Below are 22,427 nucleotides of genomic sequence, written 5' to 3'. Positions count from 1 at the left end.
AGCTGGTGGTATCCTTCCAGAATGCGAGGGGAACGTGGCTGGCGACAAATCGATCTCAAAGTCAGGCTCAAGTCCTTTGGAGGCGCTGAGCCACTCCGGGTTCACTCTCCCGTGTTCCTTCCCGGGAAGGAGCGGGGGGCTCTCTCTGCTGTTCAGTCATTTTCTGATGTGAACGCTGAGACCTATTTCCCAAAGGTCCCCGGAGCTCAGCCCAGCTGTCGGGAGAGTGGAGGCAGCCCCAAAAGGCGAAAGCTGGAGGCTGGCTCCTTCTCTCCCGTGTCAAACCGCGTAAAAAGGTGTAGGAGTCAGGAGCAGGAGCAGGAGCAAGGAGCTGGAGCCGGAGCAGGAACAGGAGCAGGAGCAGCAGGAGCAGTGGCAGCGGCAGCAGTGGCAGGAGCAGCATCAGCATGCTGACGAGGTGGCCGAGTGGTGAAGGCGATGGACTGCTAATCCATTGTGCTCTGCACGCGTGGGTTCGAATCCCATCCTCGTCGGCCAGCCCAACAATGGTCAGAGTTTCTGAGTGTGAGCAGCTCGATGTGTGCCCCCAAGTAAGCCTTTGTTTTGAGAAGAGAGTTGCCTGAAAAGAACTTGCAAGGTTCTGAAGTGGCTCAGGACACACCTCAACCTCTTCTGTCTCCACACAGGCCAGAGGAACAAGGAGGGAAAGAAGGAGGGTCCAGGGAACTCGCAGGACGGCCAGCCTCTCCTCAGTCCCTGGGAAGATGATAGAGCAAAACGTCCTGGAAGTAGTTTCCAAACATAGCTAGCCCAGGAAGGTGGTTGGGAGTAGTAAGCATGGATTTACAAAGGAGAAGTCATGCTTAACCAAGCTGGTAGCCTTCTACGGTGAGGTGACTAGCTTAGCTTGGTGGAGCAGGGAAGAGCAGTGGATGTTGTTTACCTTGCCTTTCAGTAAGGCTCAACCAGCCACGGGAACGAAAAACAAAATACGCGTACACCACTTTCTGTCACAGCACGTTTCAAGTAAGATTTTTTTTCTCTTTTTATGGGAGGCATTGTGCTCTTATCTGTTCTCAGAATCTCAGAATCGTTGGGGTTGGGAGGGACCTCCTGGGATCCTTCAGTCGAAGCCAACCGCTCCAGCAGGGTCAACTTGAGCTGGTTGCTTAGCACATAGCCCAGCTGGGTTTTGAGTATCTCCAAGGATGGAGACTCCACAACCTCTCTGGGCAACCTGGTCCGCTGTTTGACCCGCCTCACAGTAAGAAAGTGGTTTCTTGCCTTGAGATGGAATTTCATGTGGTTTAATCTGTGCCCATTGCCTCTTGCGCTGCCGGTTGGTACTACTGAGAAGAGTGTGGCTCCCTCTTCATTGCCTTCCATCAGGTATGGGAAGAATCCCAGCTCTCACAGCCTCCCCTCATACTTCAGACACACCGAGCCCTTAGCCAGTTTTGTGACAAAGCAGGGATCTGCAGGGAAGACCCGTGTGGAGGCCGGAGTAGCCAGCAGCCAGCCCATGCCACCAAGGGATGTGCTGTCCCGGGTGCTCAGGAGCGACTTGGCAGGGGTCAGGGGGGACAGGGACGATCCAGCGTGGTTATGAAAGGCACAGAGGTGGCTGGAACCGCTTCCTGCCCACACGACCTCCCCTCTCTTACACACGTTTGCGCTTCTGCCTCTCTGGCCACCTGCCTTGCTCTCCCAGTCCCTGGACGTTTCCTGGGGATATCCCTTCCCCACGACCGCGGGGCTCTTGCTCTCCCCACCTTGCTCTCCTCTGGGCACGCTTCCCAGTAGTTTTGCAACTTCTAAGGATGCCTCGTGGCTCATGGTGATCAGCACCTGTGAGCAGCGTGCCTGGACGCGCCAGCGTGCAAACAAGATGTGAGAAGAGGAGAGTGGGCTTTGGCCAAGGGGCTCAGAGCTCAGAATGCTGCTGACCCCACCCCCCTACGCAACACCCCACCCCCCCCCACCCCCCGCCAGCCTCGCATATCCCTAAGGCCTGCGAGCCAGGTAGAGGGGACCACTGCCCCCGCTGCCAGCCCAGTTGGGTCTGAATCCAGAGGGAGAGTCTGTGGGAGATGAGAAAGGGGCTGCCTGCTGCGGAGAGGTCAGCTTCTTCATCGGCACCTTAACCTCACCTGGACAGCCTCAGGGAAGAGAAGAAGAGCAGAACTCTTTCTCATCGACAGACGAGCTTGGCGGTTTGGACAGACCAGAAGGATCCCTTTCTGTTTGGTGGCTGCTGAGCCCAGGAGCCCAGCAGAGCTCAGGCTGCCACAGCTCCATGCCCCTAGGCCCAGCCAGCAGCGAGGCTGAGCATGCCTCCCAGGAGGCACACACACCCCTCCACCAATCCATGTGTACAACCCGTAGACACACGGCCGACCACACCGCCCAACAAAGGGCACTGAGAGCCTCATCCAGGTCCCCTTTCTGGCCAGGCAAGCATCCTCAACAGCAAACGATGCTTGAGTGACAGCCATGTTCTCCCATCTTCCCTCTACTTTTGCCACGTTCCTTCCTCCCGGTTCTAGCCTGGACCCTCCCTCCCTCCACCTCTGGTTCCTCCCGCAAAACATCCCATGCTGAGTCTCGTGCTGTCCTGTGATGCTCTTCCCCTGCACTCATCACAGTTTTCCAGTACTTAGAGGCCGCTGCAAAGAGGACGGAGACTCTCTCTTAACAAAGAGACGCATGGAGAGGACAGGGAGCACCTGGGAGGGGTTTCACCTTGATGTAAGAAAGACATTTTCTACAGTGAGGACAACCATTCGCTGCAACGGCCTCCCCAGGGACATGCTAGAGTCCCCATGACCGGAGGTTTTCAAGATGCCATTGGACAGGATGCTAGATAATCCCATGCAGGCTCCCTTTCCCGCAAAAGGTTGGACCGGATGGTCTTTTGAGGTCCCTTCCAATCAGGGCGATTCTATGATTGTATGACTATTTGGGAGAAACCCGTAGTTCTACCAAGGGAGGAACTCTTTTGGGCACTCAGCCGGCTGGGATTGGAGAAGAGGGGAGAACGAAACATGACTCTCTTGCAAAGCTGATGCCCAATGTCTTTAATGAGAAAAATCACAGGAAGATGGAAGAGGCGAGAGCTTAAGCAATGCCTTTTGGAGGCTGAGTAAAGCTCAGAGAAGTGCTGCCGTCCAAAGGAAAACCTCCACGCCAGGGGTGCTGCTTTTCCTTTTCCCCTTCAAGGCTCTGGCAAGTCATGCATCACCTAGACCCATTGGCACGGAAGGAAGGAGGAGGCATCGCATGGGGAGCATAAGGCGAAGCAGAGCAAGGCGGGGAAAGAGAGGGGCTTCCCTGGGAAGAGTCGGAAGGCCAGCGCGGGCCCCTTCCTCCAGGCGGAGCGGTTGGGAGCTCGGCTCCTCTGCAGACCATGGCCGCGCTCTCCGGGCTGGCTCCAGGGCTTTCCTGGCGGCTCCTGGCGCTCGACCGACCACGGGCCGGCAATCCACGGGCTTCAGCATAAGAGATTGCCCCGTCCCAGAGGCCCGCAGAGCCCACGGCCCAGACCGGACCACCCAAAGCCCCCCAGCCCCAGGGAGCCCCCAGAAGCGATGGGCACACTGCCAGCGCTGAGAGAGCTCCCCACGGCAGCTGACGCGGTGGACCCCACGGCTGTGCTCTGAGGGAAGGAGCTGAGGATTGGGCCCGGCAGCGTCACCAGGACTGGCGGGGGCTGGATCGCAACGCTGGAGTCGGCGCACCGGGTGACGCACGGCTCGTTGCAGCTGTTGGCAAGCGGGGTTGGGCCGCAGGCAGCTGGCAGGCACGGGCTGTAGCACGACATGTCTCGCGGAGGGAGGCGACCCTGCAAGACCGGGAGGGAGCAGAGGGCGTTAGCTGTCGAGCCCTTTCAGACCCGCAGCTCGGCTCCTCTGAGAGCGAACAGTTGCGTGGGTAGGGTCAGATCTCCCTGGGAAGTTCCTTTCCGTGCCAGGAGTGGCCAAGGCAGGTCGCTGCACTGTGGATGGGGGAGGAAGCACCTGGTGACCGGTCAGACGGTACTGGACGTCCAGCCTCAGACGTCAGCAGAGGCCCTGCTACAGAAGAGCCCAACTGACTGACTCCCTCTCGGAAGGGAACAAAGCCTTCCCTCTTCCCTCACCAACGCACCTCCCGGAAGAGGGCAGCACAGTGTATTTTCAAGCCTGGACCACGTACCAGAGGGAGCATGCACAGAAGGGAAGCAGTCCCCCTGACAGAAATCCCACCAGCAGGAAGAGAAGGAGTGAGTTCAGACTTACCAAGTTCACCGCGGAGAGCAAGGGAAGAGATGTGGATGGAAGGGCCTGGAGTGGCACAGGCTTTTTATCTGGTGAGCTAGTGCCTGAGGAGACCTGAAACACACCTTCTTTGTGAAGCACGTAAACAAAGAGCAATTTGAGGCTTGCAAAGCACAGCCAGGAGATGAAGAACTTGTCTCTTTCATCTGAAAGGTCTGGCTTGCATTTCCCTATTGGGTGAGAGCACGGTGATGCATTAGACGCTGGCTCCTCAAAGCAACGGTCATCTGAGGTCCCATGCCAGGTCCCAGGAACGGGTTTCAGTAGCTCCAGGCCCTGCATGTGGGTTGTGCCCATCCTTGCTGGGGAACGTGACTACCACTCTCAGCCAGGCCTTCAGCTGTGGAGCCCTCCTGACGAAGGCCACTCACGTGGGTCTCCTGCTGAAGGGCTGAGGCTGACCCTGAGAAACACAAGGCCCCACAGGGCCGTGGAAGGGCTCAGCAATCGGCCAAGCCCCGGCTGGATGCCTGTCCGGCCGAGGGACACGGAAAGGAGGGGACTCAGATCCCCAGAGGTGGTTGGAAGGTGAACGCCAGAGAAGGACCCTCTCTGAGATGGAGAGACGGGCCACTGTGTGAAGGGATGGGGGCACTGGGACCATTCCCAGAGGTGGCCAGGTAGCTCTGTGGTGGCCTCAAAACAAAGGAAAAAAGGGGGAGGGGGGCGGGGCGGGGGGAGGTCTTGTTCTACGGAAATCAGTCCATTGTCATTCTCAAAATTCTCATTCTCAAAGAGGGCAGGCAGTCAGTGCCAAGGGTGCAAGGTCAAAGTGGCTGAGGAGTGAACTCACAGGCATTTGACTGAGGGTGCTTTTCACTTTTCGCAAGGCTGGTTGCCTTGTGAAAAGTCCTGAGAAGGACACGCCCTCTTGTGGCTGCAGTTCAAAGCAGAAGGCGTCTTGCGGAGCAAGGATGGGCCTGTGCTGTCCGCTTCCTGCCCTCAGGTGTTACCACACGCCTGCTGGGGCAGGTGGATGCATGCGCCCTCTCCCGCTGCCTCAGCTTTGCTCAGGCGCAGCAAATGCCAGGCTCCTCATTGCGGTAGAGGAATGCCTCCCCACCCTTCCCGCACTCAGCAGCGGGGCAGGATGGCAGGCCAAGGAGGAGAGCAGCCCAGCGACGGTACTCACCGCCTGCTGTGGTGGAGCTGTGACGGGCTGTGTCACGCTCCTGTCTGGTGGCAAAGGAGGCTACGTGAGGAGCAGAGTGTCTGTCCTGGCCTCTGCTCCTCTTTGCACGACCTCTCAATTGCCAGAAGGGAGAGCAGAGAGGGAGGAGCAGCAAGGCTGTTCTTCAAGAAGAAGAAGAAGAAGAAGAAGAAGAAGAAGAAGAGGAGGAGGAGGAGGAAGAAGAAGAAGAAGAAGCAGAAGAAGGAGGAGGAGGAGGAGGAGGAGGAGGAGGAGGAGGAGGAGGAGGAGGAGGAGGAGGAGAAGTTCTCTCTTTACCCACCGCGGCCTTTGGCACTTGCTGGTGCACAATAGTAGTTCGAGCGCTAATCCGTTAGTGCACCAGCCGGGAGCAGAGCAGCCATAGGGCAGGTCGTCCCATTTGGGGAGCTTCCCTCGGGGCTGGTTCGTGCTGGCAGCTTCCTCCGCGGAGACTGCTGTGGGCAACCCGTGCCTCTTCTGCGGGGCTGGGCCATGTCTCAAAGGGCCACATCTCGGGTCTTTGGGGGCCGGAAGAGACAGGCAGCCACTTCCCCACCCTTCAGTTGAGAACATGCTGGGGGTCGAGTGCCTCGCAAGTTCCTCACAGAGCCTCATAGCCTTTCAGGAGGGAGCATCACTGGCTGCTTTGTCAGTGCACTTCCAGTTCCACCTGGAAGAGCGGCACGAGGGGCTGCCTCCCACGCTGGCGCCATACTGACTCCTGGGACCTGTTTCGGCCTGTACGGAGGGAGCACGTTTCTGCTGTGAGCTGTGGCACTGGGTCGACCGTCCCGGCAGGATGGCACGACAGCCCCAGAGCACAGCCCTGCTGGAAACAACGGCAGAAGGGAGACAGAGCCCTCAATCCTTTGCAGGACAAGGCAACATCCCCCTTCCAAGACCCTTCCCCAAACGGCACGGCCGCTCGGGTGAGAGCATGGCCCATCTTCCCAAGAAGCACGGGCAGTGGGAGGCTTTTTCCAGGCAGCTCTCAGGGCTGGCGACACGCGCCTGGCCTTTGAGCTGCCCCAGACCTTTCCAGACCGGCACAGTCTCCTCTATGCCTCGTAGGGTAGCAGGGAGCACCACCTGGTGCCACTCAGCGGCTGCAGCCACTGAGTCCGGTGGTCTGTCACAACGGTCCGTCAAAAAAGCAGGCTCCCCAGGTCCTGGACACATAGGGGCGGCAACTTTCCTCAGTTTGGTCTGTGCTCCAGAAACGTCCGGGAGCGGGAACGTCGGGGCACGTCCGTGCTGTCCTTCTCTGGCAGCTGTTTCACCAAGGAGCATGACAGGATCTCAAGGAGTCACCAAGTGGTTGGGCAAGATGCTAACAGCCATGACAACGCTGTACAAAAAGCTGCATTTCTGCAGGAATGCGGACGTGAGGTTGCGCCTAGGGTCCTCTGCACGTCTGAATCCTTGTCCCCCGGAGCCCCCGATGCTAGCACGTGGATGATTTGCACCGAGGTGGGGCTGAGGTCTCTCATACTGCCTTGGCACTTTTTGGTGACTCACAGGTGACTCCGAGGTGGTCTGCTGGTGCCACCTTGCAATTAAAGGGACCCGAATGTGCCAATCCATCCCTGCCAGGGATGAGCCAGGGAAAACAAGCCAGACCCTCTGGGTCAGTGACCTGAACAAGCCAGCCGGCAATGATGCAAAGATGACTGTTGTTTGGGAAGACTGCGCCGAAGCAGACAGGCCCACTTGGCGATGGCTCACTTTCAGGCACGAGTCAGCAGGCTCCTTCACGGCTCTGCAGGGCCACGTTGAGCCGTTGCTTCTCCTCGGGAGAGCAACGAGTAAAGTCGTGGCAGGCAAGGCAAGGGCTGTGCAGTTCCCAGAGAAAACACTCTGGCCTTTCCTGACTGCAGACAGCAGCTGAACTGCGGGGCTCCCTTTGCACGGCTGGAAAGTGTGTGCGTCTCCGAGGCCTGAGGGGAGCAGAGATCTGCCACCGAGTAGCCTGATCCACTCCAGCAATGGCCTGAGTGGACACACATCCCTGCGCACAACGGGGTTTCTCTGCAGACCGCAGGAGGGCCTTGTATGACCATCGCCTTCCAATCACCCCGCGGGGGTCTGAGTCTCCTCGGTTCTCTGTCCCTCAGCAGAACAGCCATCCCGCAGAGGCTCCCCTGGGCTCTGAGCAACTCCATAGCCTGCAGGCGCTGGTGTTGCTCAGGGTCGGCCTCAGCCAGTCAGAGAGAGACCCTTCTGAGTGGCCTTCAGGTGTGCTCCACAGGCAAAGTCCGATGTAAGTGGTGGCCACGTTCCCCGGGAAGGGCGGGGCGCGCACAACTCCTGCTCATGGCCTGAATCTGCTGCGAGGCTTCACCAGCAACTGGAATGACACCTCAAACGAGTGCTGGTCTGGGGAAGAAACATAATTGCTATCAACAAAATCACTTGAGTGCTACCCGGCATGAAAAGGGAGCCAAGCGTTTCAGGCAAAGGAGGCGTGTCTTTCATCTACCAGCAGAGCTCTGAGGAGCCAAAATTGCTGTTTCTCAACACGCTTCATGTTTGTGCCATTTTTCAGCTCCCCTGGGGCTCTGGGCCGCAGTATAAAAGTGTGCCCGACTCCCAGCTCCTCTGTCGTGCCTTCCTCTGCTCTGTGAAGTTGGTAAGTCCCAATTCATTTTGCCTCTTGTCTCCTCGCTTGGCAGGACAGTTTTTGTGGAGAGGGCTGCATGCATTTTGCCTCCCTTGTCCTCGGTGAATGGTCTAGGACGTGAAACAGGGCATTGGTTGGTTTCTTTGCCAGACGTCGTTCTTTCCAAGGCTCAGGACGTACGGCCAGCACTCCCTAAGCAATGGCCGGCCACTTCCTCCACCATCCGCAGTTCAGCAATGCTCCTTTTGCGTTCCTGGCATGACGAGGAGCTTCCTTGACTCGTGCCCCATCGCAAATCTCTCTCCGCTGAGCTCCCAGGCGCTGCCTGTCCTCAGAGGAGCCGAGCTGCGGGTCTGAAAGGGCTCGACAGCTAACGCCCTCTGCTCCCTCCCGGTCTTGCAGGGTCGCCTCCCTCCGCGAGACATGTCGTGCTACAGCCCGTGCCTGCCAGCTGCCTGCGGCCCAACCCCGCTTGCCAACAGCTGCAACGAGCCGTGCGTCACCCGGTGCGCCGACTCCAGCGTTGCGATCCAGCCCCCGCCAGTCCTGGTGACGCTGCCGGGCCCAATCCTCAGCTCCTTCCCTCAGAGCACAGCCGTGGGGTCCACCGCGTCAGCTGCCGTGGGGAGCTCTCTCAGCGCTGGCAGTGTGCCCATCGCTTCTGGGGGCTCCCTGGGGCTGGGGGGCTTTGGGTGGTCCGGTCTGGGCCGTGGGCTCTGCGGGCCTCTGGGACGGGGCAATCTCTTATGCTGAAGCCCGTGGATTGCCGGCCCGTGGTCGGTCGAGCGCCAGGAGCCGCCAGGAAAGCCCTGGAGCCAGCCCGGAGAGCGCGGCCATGGTCTGCAGAGGAGCCGAGCTCCCAACCGCTCCGCCTGGAGGAAGGGGCCCACGCTGGCCTTCCGACTCTTCCCAGGGAAGCCCCTCTCTTTCCCCGCCTTGCTCTGCTTCGCCTTATGCTCCCCATGCGATGCCTCCTCCTTCCTTCCGTGCCAATGGGTCTAGGTGATGCATGACTTGCCAGAGCCTTGAAGGGGAAAAGGAAAAGCAGCACCCCTGGCGTGGAGGTTTTCCTTTGGACGGCAGCACTTCTCTGAGCTTTACTCAGCCTCCAAAAGGCATTGCTTAAGCTCTCGCCTCTTCCATCTTCCTGTGATTTTTCTCATTAAAGACATTGGGCATCAGCTTTGCAAGAGAGTCATGTTTCGTTCTCCCCTCTTCTCCAATCCCAGCCGGCTGAGTGCCCAAAAGAGTTCCTCCCTTGGTAGAACTACGGGTTTCTCCCAAATAGTCATACAATCATAGAATCGCCCTGATTGGAAGGGACCTCAAAAGACCATCCGGTCCAACCTTTTGCGGGAAAGGGAGCCTGCATGGGATTATCTAGCATCCTGTCCAATGGCATCTTGAAAACCTCCGGTCATGGGGACTCTAGCATGTCCCTGGGGAGGCCGTTGCAGCGAATGGTTGTCCTCACTGTAGAAAATGTCTTTCTTACATCAAGGTGAAACCCCTCCCAGGTGCTCCCTGTCCTCTCCATGCGTCTCTTTGTTAAGAGAGAGTCTCCGTCCTCTTTGCAGCGGCCTCTAAGTACTGGAAAACTGTGATGAGTGCAGGGGAAGAGCATCACAGGACAGCACGAGACTCAGCATGGGATGTTTTGCGGGAGGAACCAGAGGTGGAGGGAGGGAGGGTCCAGGCTGGAACCGGGAGGAAGGAACGTGGCAAAAGTAGAGGGAAGATGGGAGAACATGGCTGTCACTCAAGCATCGTTTGCTGTTGAGGATGCTTGCCTGGCCAGAAAGGGGACCTGGATGAGGCTCTCAGTGCCCTTTGTTGGGCGGTGTGGTCGGCCGTGTGTCTACGGGTTGTACACATGGATTGGTGGAGGGGTGTGTGTGCCTCCTGGGAGGCATGCTCAGCCTCGCTGCTGGCTGGGCCTAGGGGCATGGAGCTGTGGCAGCCTGAGCTCTGCTGGGCTCCTGGGCTCAGCAGCCACCAAACAGAAAGGGATCCTTCTGGTCTGTCCAAACCGCCAAGCTCGTCTGTCGATGAGAAAGAGTTCTGCTCTTCTTCTCTTCCCTGAGGCTGTCCAGGTGAGGTTAAGGTGCCGATGAAGAAGCTGACCTCTCCGCAGCAGGCAGCCCCTTTCTCATCTCCCACAGACTCTCCCTCTGGATTCAGACCCAACTGGGCTGGCAGCGGGGGCAGTGGTCCCCTCTACCTGGCTCGCAGGCCTTAGGGATATGCGAGGCTGGCGGGGGGTGGGGGGGGGTGGGGTGTTGCGTAGGGGGGTGGGGTCAGCAGCATTCTGAGCTCTGAGCCCCTTGGCCAAAGCCCACTCTCCTCTTCTCACATCTTGTTTGCACGCTGGCGCGTCCAGGCACGCTGCTCACAGGTGCTGATCACCATGAGCCACGAGGCATCCTTAGAAGTTGCAAAACTACTGGGAAGCGTGCCCAGAGGAGAGCAAGGTGGGGAGAGCAAGAGCCCCGCGGTCGTGGGGAAGGGATATCCCCAGGAAACGTCCAGGGACTGGGAGAGCAAGGCAGGTGGCCAGAGAGGCAGAAGCGCAAACGTGTGTAAGAGAGGGGAGGTCGTGTGGGCAGGAAGCGGTTCCAGCCACCTCTGTGCCTTTCATAACCACGCTGGATCGTCCCTGTCCCCCCTGACCCCTGCCAAGTCGCTCCTGAGCACCCGGGACAGCACATCCCTTGGTGGCATGGGCTGGCTGCTGGCTACTCCGGCCTCCACACGGGTCTTCCCTGCAGATCCCTGCTTTGTCACAAAACTGGCTAAGGGCTCGGTGTGTCTGAAGTATGAGGGGAGGCTGTGAGAGCTGGGATTCTTCCCATACCTGATGGAAGGCAATGAAGAGGGAGCCACACTCTTCTCAGTAGTACCAACCGGCAGCGCAAGAGGCAATGGGCACAGATTAAACCACATGAAATTCCATCTCAAGGCAAGAAACCACTTTCTTACTGTGAGGCGGGTCAAACAGCGGACCAGGTTGCCCAGAGAGGTTGTGGAGTCTCCATCCGTGGAGATACTCAAAACCCAGCTGGACTATGTGCTAAGCAACCAGCTCAAGTTGACCCTGCTGGAGCGGTTGGCTTGGACTGAAGGATCCCAGGAGGTCCCTCCCAACCCCAACGATTCTGAGATTCTGAGAACAGATAAGAGCACAATGCCTCCCATAAAAAGAGAAAAAAAATCTTACTTGAAACGTGCTGTGACAGAAAGTGGTGTACGCGTATTTTGTTTTTCGTTCCCGTGGCTGGTTGAGCCTTACTGAAAGGCAAGGTAAACAACATCCACTGCTCTTCCCTGCTCCACCAAGCTAAGCTAGTCACCTCACCGTAGAAGGCTACCAGCTTGGTTAAGCATGACTTCTCCTTTGTAAATCCATGCTTACTACTCCCAACCACCTTCCTGGGCTAGCTATGTTTGGAAACTACTTCCAGGACGTTTTGCTCTATCATCTTCCCAGGGACTGAGGAGAGGCTGGCCGTCCTGCGAGTTCCCTGGACCCTCCTTCTTTCCCTCCTTGTTCCTCTGGCCTGTGTGGAGACAGAAGAGGTTGAGGTGTGTCCTGAGCCACTTCAGAACCTTGCAAGTTCTTTTCAGGCAACTCTCTTCTCAAAACAAAGGCTTACTTGGGGGCACACATCGAGCTGCTCACACTCAGAAACTCTGACCATTGTTGGGCTGGCCGACGAGGATGGGATTCGAACCCACGCGTGCAGAGCACAATGGATTAGCAGTCCATCGCCTTCACCACTCGGCCACCTCGTCAGCATGCTGATGCTGCTCCTGCCACTGCTGCCGCTGCCACTGCTCCTGCTGCTCCTGCTCCTGTTCCTGCTCCGGCTCCAGCTCCTTGCTCCTGCTCCTGCTCCTGACTCCTACACCTTTTTACGCGGTTTGACACGGGAGAGAAGGAGCCAGCCTCCAGCTTTCGCCTTTTGGGGCTGCCTCCACTCTCCCGACAGCTGGGCTGAGCTCCGGGGACCTTTGGGAAATAGGTCTCAGCGTTCACATCAGAAAATGACTGAACAGCAGAGAGAGCCCCCCGCTCCTTCCCGGGAAGGAACACGGGAGAGTGAACCCGGAGTGGCTCAGCGCCTCCAAAGGACTTGAGCCTGACTTTGAGATCGATTTGTCGCCAGCCACGTTCCCCTCGCATTCTGGAAGGATACCACCAGCTCATATGGACAGGGGTCACTCACACTTGACTTGGTGGAGTTTCCACCAGGACAGAGCACGTGCCTCACGCTTGGCCGTGGCGCCTCTGTGCCGTTCCCCCTCGTGCTCACCCAGGATCCCATCACAGGCTGCTTCTCTCCCAGCACAGCTAACAGTCAGGAATGAAGAGGGAGCCGAGGGGCACCGGCCCCACTGCACACAACTCCTCTTTTTACCTGCCAGAGCTCCAGTGCTGCAGAGAGTTGAAACCACTGCGCTGGTCCCCTGAGCCCAGACCTCTCTGTGCCTTGAAGGTCACACCTTGAGCTGGGGGAAATGGTGCAGAGGCCAGGCTTGCTGCCCCTGGTGGATAACAGAAAGGTGGGTACGGGATTGCGCACCGTGGGATGGACACCGACGGCAGGGCCCTGGGAGCCTCTCTTTCTCCTCCGCCCGGTTAATTCCTGTCCTGGACAAAGGGGAGCGGTGCACAGCCTTGGGGGCTGGGACCAGAACCACTTGCACCCCGGACACTCCGAGTAGTTTCTCCAGCCCCAGCCCACCCCATGGGCCTGTAAGTGCGGAGACATGTGAACAAGGCTCTGCCACACTCCTTCCCCAGACTGCTGGCACTCCCCGCTGTGGATGCAAAAAATTCCTGGGATTCCCTTTCTGGGTTCTTAACAAAGACTTCCCTAACAAAGTAGCCAGGGCCATCATTGGCTCTCATTAATGCAGCGGTGTGTTGAGTCCCTGCTCTAATCAGTGCAGCACAGGGACATTCAACAGAAAATTCGGGCTTCCTTCATACTGTGTTTTGTGCCTGTCGAGGCGTGCCGATGAGTAATGGGGCTCCTTCCGCAAGAGCTCTCACCCCAAACCGGCCTTGTCACCATTGCTACGGGATGTCAGGGGCGAAAGACGAGGCGCTCTCGAGGCCAGGAACTACGGAGAAACCCGTAGTTCTACCAAGGGAGGAACTCTTTTGGGCACTCAGCCGGCTGGGATTGGAGAAGAGGGGAGAACGAAACATGACTCTCTTGCAAAGCTGATGCCCAATGTCTTTAATGAGAAAAATCACAGGAAGATGGAAGAGGCGAGAGCTTAAGCAATGCCTTTTGGAGGCTGAGTAAAGCTCAGAGAAGTGCTGCCGTCCAAAGGAAAACCTCCACGCCAGGGGTGCTGCTTTTCCTTTTCCCCTTCAAGGCTCTGGCAAGTCATGCATCACCTAGACCCATTGGCACGGAAGGAAGGAGGAGGCATCGCATGGGGAGCATAAGGCGAAGCAGAGCAAGGCGGGGAAAGAGAGGGGCTTCCCTGGGAAGAGTCGGAAGGCCAGCGCGGGCCCCTTCCTCCAGGCGGAGCGGTTGGGAGCTCGGCTCCTCTGCAGACCATGGCCGCGCTCTCCGGGCTGGCTCCAGGGCTTTCCTGGCGGCTCCTGGCGCTCGACCGACCACGGGCCGGCAATCCACGGGCTTCAGCATAAGAGATTGCCCCGTCCCAGAGGCCCGCAGAGCCCACGGCCCAGACCGGACCACCCAAAGCCCCCCAGCCCCAGGGAGCCCCCAGAAGCGATGGGCACACTGCCAGCGCTGAGAGAGCTCCCCACGGCAGCTGACGCGGTGGACCCCACGGCTGTGCTCTGAGGGAAGGAGCTGAGGATTGGGCCCGGCAGCGTCACCAGGACTGGCGGGGGCTGGATCGCAACGCTGGAGTCGGCGCACCGGGTGACGCACGGCTCGTTGCAGCTGTTGGCAAGCGGGGTTGGGCCGCAGGCAGCTGGCAGGCACGGGCTGTAGCACGACATGTCTCGCGGAGGGAGGCGACCCTGCAAGACCGGGAGGGAGCAGAGGGCGTTAGCTGTCGAGCCCTTTCAGACCCGCAGCTCGGCTCCTCTGAGAGCGAACAGTTGCGTGGGTAGGGTCAGATCTCCCTGGGAAGTTCCTTTCCGTGCCAGGAGTGGCCAAGGCAGGTCGCTGCACTGTGGATGGGGGAGGAAGCACCTGGTGACCGGTCAGACGGTACTGGACGTCCAGCCTCAGACGTCAGCAGAGGCCCTGCTACAGAAGAGCCCAACTGACTGACTCCCTCTCGGAAGGGAACAAAGCCTTCCCTCTTCCCTCACCAACGCACCTCCCGGAAGAGGGCAGCACAGTGTATTTTCAAGCCTGGACCACGTACCAGAGGGAGCATGCACAGAAGGGAAGCAGTCCCCCTGACAGAAATCCCACCAGCAGGAAGAGAAGGAGTGAGTTCAGACTTACCAAGTTCACCGCGGAGAGCAAGGGAAGAGATGTGGATGGAAGGGCCTGGAGTGGCACAGGCTTTTTATCTGGTGAGCTAGTGCCTGAGGAGACCTGAAACACACCTTCTTTGTGAAGCACGTAAACAAAGAGCAATTTGAGGCTTGCAAAGCACAGCCAGGAGATGAAGAACTTGTCTCTTTCATCTGAAAGGTCTGGCTTGCATTTCCCTGTTGGGTGAGAGCACGGTGATGCATTAGACGCTGGCTCCTCAAAGCAACGGTCATCTGAGGTCCCATGCCAGGTCCCAGGAACGGGTTTCAGTAGCTCCAGGCCCTGCATGTGGGTTGTGCCCATCCTTGCTGGGGAACGTGACTACCACTCTCAGCCAGGCCTTCAGCTGTGGAGCCCTCCTGACGAAGGCCACTCACGTGGGTCTCCTGCTGAAGGGCTGAGGCTGACCCTGAGAAACACAAGGCCCCACAGGGCCGTGGAAGGGCTCAGCAATCGGCCAAGCCCCGGCTGGATGCCTGTCCGGCCGAGGGACACGGAAAGGAGGGGACTCAGATCCCCAGAGGTGGTTGGAAGGTGAACGCCAGAGAAGGACCCTCTCTGAGATGGAGAGACGGGCCACTGTGTGAAGGGATGGGGGCACTGGGACCATTCCCAGAGGTGGCCAGGTAGCTCTGTGGTGGCCTCAAAACAAAGGAAAAAAGGGGGAGGGGGGCGGGGCGGGGGGAGGTCTTGTTCTACGGAAATCAGTCCATTGTCATTCTCAAAATTCTCATTCTCAAAGAGGGCAGGCAGTCAGTGCCAAGGGTGCAAGGTCAAAGTGGCTGAGGAGTGAACTCACAGGCATTTGACTGAGGGTGCTTTTCACTTTTCGCAAGGCTGGTTGCCTTGTGAAAAGTCCTGAGAAGGACACGCCCTCTTGTGGCTGCAGTTCAAAGCAGAAGGCGTCTTGCGGAGCAAGGATGGGCCTGTGCTGTCCGCTTCCTGCCCTCAGGTGTTACCACACGCCTGCTGGGGCAGGTGGATGCATGCGCCCTCTCCCGCTGCCTCAGCTTTGCTCAGGCGCAGCAAATGCCAGGCTCCTCATTGCGGTAGAGGAATGCCTCCCCACCCTTCCCGCACTCAGCAGCGGGGCAGGATGGCAGGCCAAGGAGGAGAGCAGCCCAGCGACGGTACTTACCGCCTGCTGTGGTGGAGCTGTGACGGGCTGTGTCACGCTCCTGTCTGGTGGCAAAGGAGGCTACGTGAGGAGCAGAGTGTCTGTCCTGGCCTCTGCTCCTCTTTGCACGACCTCTCAATTGCCAGAAGGGAGAGCAGAGAGGGAGGAGCAGCAAGGCTGTTCTTCAAGAAGAAGAAGAAGAAGAAGAAGAAGAAGAAGAGGAGGAGGAGGAGGAAGAAGAAGAAGAAGAAGCAGAAGAAGGAGGAGGAGGAGGAGGAGGAGGAGGAGGAGGAGGAGGAGGAGGAGGAGGAGAAGTTCTCTCTTTACCCACCGCGGCCTTTGGCACTTGCTGGTGCACAATAGTAGTTCGAGCGCTAATCCGTTAGTGCACCAGCCGGGAGCAGAGCAGCCATAGGGCAGGTCGTCCCATTTGGGGAGCTTCCCTCGGGGCTGGTTCGTGCTGGCAGCTTCCTCCGCGGAGACTGCTGTGGGCAACCCGTGCCTCTTCTGCGGGGCTGGGCCATGTCTCAAAGGGCCACATCTCGGGTCTTTGGGGGCCGGAAGAGACAGGCAGCCACTTCCCCACCCTTCAGTTGAGAACATGCTGGGGGTCGAGTGCCTCGCAAGTTCCTCACAGAGCCTCATAGCCTTTCAGGAGGGAGCATCACTGGCTGCTTTGTCAGTGCACTTCCAGTTCCACCTGGAAGAGCGGCACGAGGGGCTGCCTCCCACGCTGGCGCCATACTGACTCCTGGGACCTGTTTCGGCCTGTACGGAGGGAGCACGTTTCTGCTGTGAGCTGTGGCACTGGGTCGACCGTCCCGGCAGGATGGCACGACAGCCCCAGAGCACAGCCCTGCTGGAAACAACGGCAGAAGGGAGACAGAGCCCTCAATCCTTTGCAGGACAAGGCAACATCCCCCTTCCAAGACCCTTCCCCAAACGGCACGGCCGCTCGGGTGAGAGCATGGCCCATCTTCCCAAGAAGCACGGGCAGTGGGAGGCTTTTTCCAGGCAGCTCTCAGGGCTGGCGACACGCGCCTGGCCTTTGAGCTGCCCCAGACCTTTCCAGACCGGCACAGTCTCCTCTATGCCTCGTAGGGTAGCAGGGAGCACCACCTGGTGCCACTCAGCGGCTGCAGCCACTGAGTCCGGTGGTCTGTCACAACGGTCCGTCAAAAAAGCAGGCTCCCCAGGTCCTGGACACATAGGGGCGGCAACTTTCCTCAGTTTGGTCTGTGCTCCAGAAACGTCCGGGAGCGGGAACGTCGGGGCACGTCCGTGCTGTCCTTCTCTGGCAGCTGTTTCACCAAGGAGCATGACAGGATCTCAAGGAGTCACCAAGTGGTTGGGCAAGATGCTAACAGCCATGACAACGCTGTACAAAAAGCTGCATTTCTGCAGGAATGCGGACGTGAGGTTGCGCCTAGGGTCCTCTGCACGTCTGAATCCTTGTCCCCCAGAGCCCCCGATGCTAGCACGTGGATGATTTGCACCGAGGTGGGGCTGAGGTCTCTCATACTGCCTTGGCACTTTTTGGTGACTCACAGGTGACTCCGAGGTGGTCTGCTGGTGCCACCTTGCAATTAAAGGGACCCGAATGTGCCAATCCATCCCTGCCAGGGATGAGCCAGGGAAAACAAGCCAGACCCTCTGGGTCAGTGACCTGAACAAGCCAGCCGGCAATGATGCAAAGATGACTGTTGTTTGGGAAGACTGCGCCGAAGCAGACAGGCCCACTTGGCGATGGCTCACTTTCAGGCACGAGTCAGCAGGCTCCTTCACGGCTCTGCAGGGCCACGTTGAGCCGTTGCTTCTCCTCGGGAGAGCAACGAGTAAAGTCGTGGCAGGCAAGGCAAGGGCTGTGCAGTTCCCAGAGAAAACACTCTGGCCTTTCCTGACTGCAGACAGCAGCTGAACTGCGGGGCTCCCTTTGCACGGCTGGAAAGTGTGTGCGTCTCCGAGGCCTGAGGGGAGCAGAGATCTGCCACCGAGTAGCCTGATCCACTCCAGCAATGGCCTGAGTGGACACACATCCCTGCGCACAACGGGGTTTCTCTGCAGACCGCAGGAGGGCCTTGTATGACCATCGCCTTCCAATCACCCCGCGGGGGTCTGAGTCTCCTCGGTTCTCTGTCCCTCAGCAGAACAGCCATCCCGCAGAGGCTCCCCTGGGCTCTGAGCAACTCCATAGCCTGCAGGCGCTGGTGTTGCTCAGGGTCGGCCTCAGCCAGTCAGAGAGAGACCCTTCTGAGTGGCCTTCAGGTGTGCTCCACAGGCAAAGTCCGATGTAAGTGGTGGCCACGTTCCCCGGGAAGGGCGGGGCGCGCACAACTCCTGCTCATGGCCTGAATCTGCTGCGAGGCTTCACCAGCAACTGGAATGACACCTCAAACGAGTGCTGGTCTGGGGAAGAAACATAATTGCTATCAACAAAATCACTTGAGTGCTACCCGGCATGAAAAGGGAGCCAAGCGTTTCAGGCAAAGGAGGCGTGTCTTTCATCTACCAGCAGAGCTCTGAGGAGCCAAAATTGCTGTTTCTCAACACGCTTCATGTTTGTGCCATTTTTCAGCTCCCCTGGGGCTCTGGGCCGCAGTATAAAAGTGTGCCCGACTCCCAGCTCCTCTGTCGTGCCTTCCTCTGCTCTGTGAAGTTGGTAAGTCCCAATTCATTTTGCCTCTTGTCTCCTCACTTGGCAGGACAGTTTTTGTGGAGAGGGCTGCATGCATTTTGCCTCCCTTGTCCTCGGTGAATGGTCTAGGACGAGAAACAGGGCATTGGTTGGTTTCTTTGCCAGACGTCGTTCTTTCCAAGGCTCAGGACGTACGGCCAGCACTCCCTAAGCAATGGCCGGCCACTTCCTCCACCATCCGCAGTTCAGCAATGCTCCTTTTGCGTTCCTGGCATGACGAGGAGCTTCCTTGACTCGTGCCCCATCGCAAATCTCTCTCCGCTGAGCTCCCAGGCGCTGCCTGTCCTCAGAGGAGCCGAGCTGCGGGTCTGAAAGGGCTCGACAGCTAACGCCCTCTGCTCCCTCCCGGTCTTGCAGGGTCGCCTCCCTCCGCGAGACATGTCGTGCTACAGCCCGTGCCTGCCAGCTGCCTGCGGCCCAACCCCGCTTGCCAACAGCTGCAACGAGCCGTGCGTCACCCGGTGCGCCGACTCCAGCGTTGCGATCCAGCCCCCGCCAGTCCTGGTGACGCTGCCGGGCCCAATCCTCAGCTCCTTCCCTCAGAGCACAGCCGTGGGGTCCACCGCGTCAGCTGCCGTGGGGAGCTCTCTCAGCGCTGGCAGTGTGCCCATCGCTTCTGGGGGCTCCCTGGGGCTGGGGGGCTTTGGGTGGTCCGGTCTGGGCCGTGGGCTCTGCGGGCCTCTGGGACGGGGCAATCTCTTATGCTGAAGCCCGTGGATTGCCGGCCCGTGGTCGGTCGAGCGCCAGGAGCCGCCAGGAAAGCCCTGGAGCCAGCCCGGAGAGCGCGGCCATGGTCTGCAGAGGAGCTGAGCTCCCAACCGCTCCGCCTGGAGGAAGGGGCCCGCGCTGGCCTTCCGACTCTTCCCAGGGAAGCCCCTCTCTTTCCCCGCCTTGCTCTGCTTCGCCTTATGCTCCCCATGCGATGCCTCCTCCTTCCTTCCGTGCCAATGGGTCTAGGTGATGCATGACTTGCCAGAGCCTTGAAGGGGAAAAGGAAAAGCAGCACCCCTGGCGTGGAGGTTTTCCTTTGGACGGCAGCACTTCTCTGAGCTTTACTCAGCCTCCAAAAGGCATTGCTTAAGCTCTCGCCTCTTCCATCTTCCTGTGATTTTTCTCATTAAAGACATTGGGCATCAGCTTTGCAAGAGAGTCATGTTTCGTTCTCCCCTCTTCTCCAATCCCAGCCGGCTGAGTGCCCAAAAGAGTTCCTCCCTTGGTAGAACTACGGGTTTCTCCGTAGTTCCTGGCCTCGAGAGCGCCTCGTCTTTCGCCCCTGACATCCCGTAGCAATGGTGACAAGGCCGGTTTGGGGTGAGAGCTCTTGCGGAAGGAGCCCCATTACTCATCGGCACGCCTCGACAGGCACAAAACACAGTATGAAGGAAGCCCGAATTTTCTGTTGAATGTCCCTGTGCTGCACTGATTAGAGCAGGGACTCAACACACCGCTGCATTAATGAGAGCCAATGATGGCCCTGGCTACTTTGTTAGGGAAGTCTTTGTTAAGAACCCAGAAAGGGAATCCCAGGAATTTTTTGCATCCACAGCGGGGAGTGCCAGCAGTCTGGGGAAGGAGTGTGGCAGAGCCTTGTTCACATGTCTCCGCACTTACAGGCCCATGGGGTGGGCTGGGGCTGGAGAAACTACTCGGAGTGTCCGGGGTGCAAGTGGTTCTGGTCCCAGCCCCCAAGGCTGTGCACCGCTCCCCTTTGTCCAGGACAGGAATTAACCGGGCGGAGGAGAAAGAGAGGCTCCCAGGGCCCTGCCGTCGGTGTCCATCCCACGGTGCGCAATCCCGTACCCACCTTTCTGTTATCCACCAGGGGCAGCAAGCCTGGCCTCTGCACCATTTCCCCCAGCTCAAGGTGTGACCTTCAAGGCACAGAGAGGTCTGGGCTCAGGGGACCAGCGCAGTGGTTTCAACTCTCTGCAGCACTGGAGCTCTGGCAGGTAAAAAGAGGAGTTGTGTGCAGTGGGGCCGGTGCCCCTCGGCTCCCTCTTCATTCCTGACTGTTAGCTGTGCTGGGAGAGAAGCAGCCTGTGATGGGATCCTGGGTGAGCACGAGGGGGAACGGCACAGAGGCGCCACGGCCAAGCGTGAGGCACGTGCTCTGTCCTGGTGGAAACTCCACCAAGTCAAGTGTGAGTGACCCCTGTCCATATGAGCTGGTGGTATCCTTCCAGAATGCGAGGGGAACGTGGCTGGCGACAAATCGATCTCAAAGTCAGGCTCAAGTCCTTTGGAGGCGCTGAGCCACTCCGGGTTCACTCTCCCGTGTTCCTTCCCGGGAAGGAGCGGGGGGCTCTCTCTGCTGTTCAGTCATTTTCTGATGTGAACGCTGAGACCTATTTCCCAAAGGTCCCCGGAGCTCAGCCCAGCTGTCGGGAGAGTGGAGGCAGCCCCAAAAGGCGAAAGCTGGAGGCTGGCTCCTTCTCTCCCGTGTCAAACCGCGTAAAAAGGTGTAGGAGTCAGGAGCAGGAGCAGGAGCAAGGAGCTGGAGCCGGAGCAGGAACAGGAGCAGGAGCAGCAGGAGCAGTGGCAGCGGCAGCAGTGGCAGGAGCAGCATCAGCATGCTGACGAGGTGGCCGAGTGGTGAAGGCGATGGACTGCTAATCCATTGTGCTCTGCACGCGTGGGTTCGAATCCCATCCTCGTCGGCCAGCCCAACAATGGTCAGAGTTTCTGAGTGTGAGCAGCTCGATGTGTGCCCCCAAGTAAGCCTTTGTTTTGAGAAGAGAGTTGCCTGAAAAGAACTTGCAAGGTTCTGAAGTGGCTCAGGACACACCTCAACCTCTTCTGTCTCCACACAGGCCAGAGGAACAAGGAGGGAAAGAAGGAGGGTCCAGGGAACTCGCAGGACGGCCAGCCTCTCCTCAGTCCCTGGGAAGATGATAGAGCAAAACGTCCTGGAAGTAGTTTCCAAACATAGCTAGCCCAGGAAGGTGGTTGGGAGTAGTAAGCATGGATTTACAAAGGAGAAGTCATGCTTAACCAAGCTGGTAGCCTTCTACGGTGAGGTGACTAGCTTAGCTTGGTGGAGCAGGGAAGAGCAGTGGATGTTGTTTACCTTGCCTTTCAGTAAGGCTCAACCAGCCACGGGAACGAAAAACAAAATACGCGTACACCACTTTCTGTCACAGCACGTTTCAAGTAAGATTTTTTTTCTCTTTTTATGGGAGGCATTGTGCTCTTATCTGTTCTCAGAATCTCAGAATCGTTGGGGTTGGGAGGGACCTCCTGGGATCCTTCAGTCGAAGCCAACCGCTCCAGCAGGGTCAACTTGAGCTGGTTGCTTAGCACATAGCCCAGCTGGGTTTTGAGTATCTCCAAGGATGGAGACTCCACAACCTCTCTGGGCAACCTGGTCCGCTGTTTGACCCGCCTCACAGTAAGAAAGTGGTTTCTTGCCTTGAGATGGAATTTCATGTGGTTTAATCTGTGCCCATTGCCTCTTGCGCTGCCGGTTGGTACTACTGAGAAGAGTGTGGCTCCCTCTTCATTGCCTTCCATCAGGTATGGGAAGAATCCCAGCTCTCACAGCCTCCCCTCATACTTCAGACACACCGAGCCCTTAGCCAGTTTTGTGACAAAGCAGGGATCTGCAGGGAAGACCCGTGTGGAGGCCGGAGTAGCCAGCAGCCAGCCCATGCCACCAAGGGATGTGCTGTCCCGGGTGCTCAGGAGCGACTTGGCAGGGGTCAGGGGGGACAGGGACGATCCAGCGTGGTTATGAAAGGCACAGAGGTGGCTGGAACCGCTTCCTGCCCACACGACCTCCCCTCTCTTACACACGTTTGCGCTTCTGCCTCTCTGGCCACCTGCCTTGCTCTCCCAGTCCCTGGACGTTTCCTGGGGATATCCCTTCCCCACGACCGCGGGGCTCTTGCTCTCCCCACCTTGCTCTCCTCTGGGCACGCTTCCCAGTAGTTTTGCAACTTCTAAGGATGCCTCGTGGCTCATGGTGATCAGCACCTGTGAGCAGCGTGCCTGGACGCGCCAGCGTGCAAACAAGATGTGAGAAGAGGAGAGTGGGCTTTGGCCAAGGGGCTCAGAGCTCAGAATGCTGCTGACCCCACCCCCCTACGCAAC

General features: G+C 58.5%; 3 non-coding genes across 3 annotated transcripts; 2 read left to right on the top strand and 1 right to left on the bottom strand.

The window, feature by feature from the left end:
• The first annotated feature begins 412 nt into the window (after positions 1–412).
• TRNAS-GCU (transfer RNA serine (anticodon GCU)) lies at positions 413–494 on the top strand. The gene has a single exon. It is a non-coding gene; the product is annotated as a tRNA-Ser (tRNA).
• An 11,263-nt stretch (positions 495–11,757) lies between these two features.
• TRNAS-GCU (transfer RNA serine (anticodon GCU)) lies at positions 11,758–11,839 on the bottom strand. The gene has a single exon. It is a non-coding gene; the product is annotated as a tRNA-Ser (tRNA).
• Positions 11,840–20,913: 9,074 nt separating this feature from the next.
• Positions 20,914–20,995, top strand: TRNAS-GCU (transfer RNA serine (anticodon GCU)). Its single transcript has one exon. It is a non-coding gene; the product is annotated as a tRNA-Ser (tRNA).
• The last annotated feature ends 1,432 nt before the right edge of the window (positions 20,996–22,427 follow it).

This window comes from Pelecanus crispus, chromosome 12 (genome assembly GCF_030463565.1).
Source record: "Pelecanus crispus isolate bPelCri1 chromosome 12, bPelCri1.pri, whole genome shotgun sequence".
NCBI lineage: Eukaryota > Metazoa > Chordata > Aves > Pelecaniformes > Pelecanidae > Pelecanus > Pelecanus crispus.
This window is presented reverse-complemented; position numbering and strand designations above follow the sequence as displayed.